Genomic DNA, 5165 nt, shown 5'->3' with positions numbered 1-5165 from the left:
TGTTTTTACTGTCTTATCCTTGTTCCGGCTCCTTCGTGGATTCATGAGATGCTACTTTGAAGGGTGAATTTGAATCTAGATGAGGGAACGCGGTAAGAATGTATATAATATGATTAGCATAGTTTATCTTTTAATCAACCATTGACATCTTGGAATGTGTATACATTTGTCTATTTAGAAAGGTTCATATTTGTGTGAACAACAAAGAGATAAAGTATTCTCTCAATAGTTTTTTCTCTCCTCTAGGGTGATCATCAGAGGTGTTTCCTTCTCGCTTTGGCGAGGGGGCTCTGAGAGTCTCCTTGGTCTAGAGTCTTAACTGTTGTTTGTTTTTCCTTTTAGTGTTGTTTGTTTTTTTTTTTTGCAGGTATTGAAGCTCGCTCTACTTCGCCATTCTTGATCCTTTCTCTTCTTTGTTCATGGATGGTCCTCCTATTATGGATACCAACATGGATGATATCCCTTTAAATAACAACAATGAAAACCTTCCATCCAATCCAAATGGAATTTCAGATCTCAGTTCACCTGAGGTTGGTTCTACTAGTCCTAACCAGTCCCAAATCCAAGCCTTACCTTTGCCTCAATTAAATCCTTCTATGTCCTTTAGAGAAGCGGTTAAGGGTTCTTCTCAATGGTTTTCTGAAGCCCAAGAAATAGTTGTTTCCTCCCTTCAATGGGAAGAGGAAGATGTTGCCATCCCCGACTCAGCTTGTACCATCTCTTTTGCCAAAGAAACACTTGAAAAACTACGCAACCCTTGGAAACTTACCCTATTGGGCAAATGCTTAGGAATCTATGTTATACTTTCCTTCATAACTCAAAGGGTTCGTGCCATGTGGCGTCCTAAAGGAACTCTTGAAATCATTGATCTTGGGAAAGATGTTTATCTCTTTAGATTTTTTGTGCTTGATGATTACGAGAGAGCTCTCCTTGGTGGCCCTTAGTTTATTCTATATCATTATCTCATGATCACCAAATGGAAACCTAACTTCTGACCTTCAATGAATCCTTTCAATATAATGACGGTTTGGATTCGCTTCCCGGAGCTCCCAGTTGAATACTACAACAAGGATGCTCTTTTTGAAATTGCTAAAATTGCTGGTAATACTATCAAGTTGATTATGCTACGGATCATCTAACCAGAGATAGATATGCCAGAGTCTGAATATTGATCTTACTACACCGCTTCTTACAGCGATTTGGGTTAGTAATGGATGATATGGCAACAAATTGAATATGAAAATATTCACTCTTTGTGCTTCAAGTGTGGAATAATTGGCCACCAAAAAGTAAAATGTCAATTGATTGACAAACGGAAACAGCCCATCACTCCACCCCTTGAGCTCAACTCGCTTGCCAACAAAGAATCCTCTCATAAAATTGTGGAGAGTGGGCTTCCAGCTGTTAATCAATTATCTAAGCCTAGCCCATCCCATGTTACCCCTATTTCTGATAATCCTCTTATCCAATCTTCTAATTCCTATGGACCTTGGTTAATTGTTTCTAATAAAAAAATTAACCATAAAAAAAAAACAACAAAAATACAACCCACCAACTGCCAAAACCAATTAACAATAAGAATAAATTAATTACCAAGAATATTTTATCCCAAAAGTCTCCCCCTTCTCCTCCTTCCGAAGAAAATCACTTTCATGTTCTAGCCAATGAAGGAGAAGAAGATGAAAATCCTCTTCCAGCAAAAAATATTCCAGCCGAAATTCTCTGTAAGGAAATTTCTATACTCAAGGGAACTGGGTAGGCTTGCGTGCAACCCAGATTATTTACTGCCTCTCTCTCTGACAATTTTGGACAAATGGCAATAGAAATGGAGGAACCAACAAACGACATTGAAACCCACACACAAACCTTTGATCTCCCCCTTTTAAACCTTTCTAACGAATTAATTTCTAACCCTGATAATCACTCCTCTCCCATTACCTCGAACATTGAAAAAAAAAACTCTCTTGAATTTAGCCATGGAAAGAAACCCTCAAAACACCTCACTCCCTCGCCGTTCGAAGCGAATTCTGGTGTGGCCACCGCGGCGCCACCGCCGGTTCTCCCCTCCATCCTTGGGAAACCGCCAGAACTCCCCCCCTCCGCCTCCATCTCCTCCAATTCCCAATCTCAACCTCCCATCAACGGAGCTTTCCCTTGCTCCTCCTCTCCCGGGGAATTTGATTCCCTCCCCCAATCGGCACTCCGGCCACCGATTCCTCACTCCTCTCTTCCTTCTCAATTCCTCCCCTCCTCATCCACCCTTCCTCCGTCAACCACCATCTTCACCGTCCCAAAAACTATTGCCGAAATTCAGGAAATAATCAGAGCTTGTCCGGCTCAGAACAGCTATCGACCCCCGAAACCGCTACTTTGGACTCCTCTGGAATCCCCGATCACTATGGCCAAAATCTCCCTTATGCACCAAACCCTGATTCAACTCAACCAGCCAATTCTGTCTCAAACCCCTGTTTCACATCCCCTGTCTCCCAAGCCTCGATGGTGCAAAGATCGAGCCCACCTCCTCGGTCGCAACCCCATTACTCCTCCTCCTTGTAGGGAATAATTCAAGCCTTTAAAATCCCACTAGCTCGAACCCCACTGTGATCATACACTAAAGTACGGTGGCGTCCAAAAGGGAAGAAGATAGAGCAAAAGAGTCGCCAACAAGTTTTTAAGGAACTTGTAAACCATCACGAGGTGAAGGTTACACCCCTTAACGATCCAAGAGATCGTCAACTCCATAAGATCATGAACCAAAATAGGGTTCGGGGATGAAGGTACAAATCCAACCAAAAAGAGATTGAATCTGCCCTAATAATAGGCCTCTACTTTATTCTGATCTTATTCATGTGCGCTTTCTGATTAACATGCAATCAATAGGATTAACCCTAAACCTGTTTATCTATGTTGGTTGAATATAATGCACAAACAAACTATTACTGGCGATCACTTGAATTATAATCATAATTAACCCTAACAAGATTATTAATTATCTTATTAAGCGTGATTACAAGTACAAATTCCCTTTAACATGCAATAAAGGTGATCAAGCAATAAATAATAAAATAATGTATCAAGCAACATAATAGTAATCATGATAATCATAATAATCATCATAAAATTATAATAAGAATAATCATAGCAATCATAAATATTAATAATCATAATTATAACAATATTCATGTTAAAGCATAATAAAAGTAAGATCCTAGGCATGATACTAACAAGATTAATAACAAACCCTAGCATGTCACTAAGCAATAAAAATCAAATCTTTAACTCTAACATGATACTAACATGATTTAATATTAGGAAGAACATAGGAAGCATCATAACAATCATATTTAATATTAAAAATATCCTAGACATGATACTAGGAATCATAATAACAATATAAACATGATGTCTACATCATAAAATCAATAAAAGTACTTACTTGGATGCCTCGTACCTCTTTCTAATTACAAAATACACACGTTAGTAATTTCAAGGAAAATAATAATCAAAACAATTAAATTAAATAATTTAAATAGAGATTTGGGACCAAACCCTCAGAAATTAAAACCTTTCACGTCTAGGGCGAAGGCAACTTCGAATATGGCTAGGTGTTTCTAGATCTTGTGAATGCGGAATTTTGTATGAAAAAGCAAGAAAGAATTGAAAAGAATGCTAAAAGAAAGAATGTTTTTAATTAAGAATCGATGAAAGAAAACTTGTGAATGAAGAGAGTTGATGAATGAAAGATGTAGATGAAAGCTAATTAAAACTGATTGTTGATGAGAATTCGTGAATGAAAATGGAGTTTTTAATACGATATTTATAGAGAAAATCAGCCAAAAAAGATAATTTAACAAAACAGAGTCTGAAGATCACAAAATAGCATTGGCGCCAACCCTGGCTAGCTGGCGCCAGGCACCAGTGGCTAGCGCCAGGCGCCAAACTGGATTTCAACGCGTTTTCGAAAATCTGATAAATTTACCGTACTAGAAGATAAAATAATATAATTCCTTCGAAAATGCTATTTGATCTTGATTAAAACTCTGAAAAGTCCTAATTGAATTAGGAATGAAAAGAAGCTTCTAGAAGAATCTAGAAGACTAAAACCATTCCTAATTGCATTAGGAATGATAAATCATATTAGGCCCTCCCCTAGATCATTGGGCCGTACATAAAGCTCAACCGGACCCAGTTTAGTAAATTGGCCATAACTTCCTCAATATTCATCGAAATTGGGCTTATAATATATCGTTGGAAAGGTCTTTGCAAGACCCATCCAACTACACCACTATTGGACCCATATCATGGACCAACCAAACTGGATTGGCTGTTTTCTTAAAATAAAGTTTTCCAAAACAGGGAGAAAAGAAAAGAAATAAAAACATTCCGCAACACTAGACCTCTCCACACTTTCGTTTCATTCGATTATGATTTGACGTGAAAGGCACTCATCACCGGGTTTGGTTTTGGGGAGACACAAATGGGTGTCTACAGAAGCCCCCACTTTGACTGAGTTTGGAGAAACGCGAGTTTCGAAAATGAAAGTCAAAGTAACGATAGGGACGGAGAATGATTCAGAACGTTCTACGATCCTAAATCAATCTTATAACGCCGATGCCTGCAAAACTAGCGTTAGTTAAACAGATAAAAGAGTTAAGAAACGCGTATCTTGCACCGTCGAGCACATGTCTCTGAAAGTAACTGATTGTTGTCGCTTCGCTGTATTTTGTTGTTTTGATGACCTCCTGCAAGCTAGAGAATGTCATCCCGCTTGAAAACCGCTACGCCCGTAACTGCTTCCAAATTAGAAGATTGCTTCGCCTGAAACGATCCTCCTCCGCTATGATAATATTCCACGTCCAAGGGAACATCATCGAAGATTATTCCTCTTGAAACAATCTCCACCCGCATTGATAATATTCCACGTCCAAGGGAATACTATCGAAAATTATTTCTCTTGAAATAATTCTCATCCGCATTGACAATATTCCACGTCCAAGGGAACATCATCGAAGATTGCTTCTCTTGAAACAATCTTCATCCGCATTGATAATATTCCGCGTCCAAGGGAATACTATCAAAGATTGCTTCTCTTGAAACAATCCTCAGTTGTTTTGACAACTCTCCATAATCCAGGGAACGCCACCTTGCTGTTTCGATGTTCACTC

Source organism: Chenopodium album, chromosome 5 (genome assembly GCF_948465745.1).
Source record: "Chenopodium album chromosome 5, dcCheAlbu1.1, whole genome shotgun sequence".
Lineage (NCBI taxonomy): Eukaryota > Viridiplantae > Streptophyta > Magnoliopsida > Caryophyllales > Amaranthaceae > Chenopodium > Chenopodium album.
Note: the sequence above shows the minus strand (reverse complement) of the source record.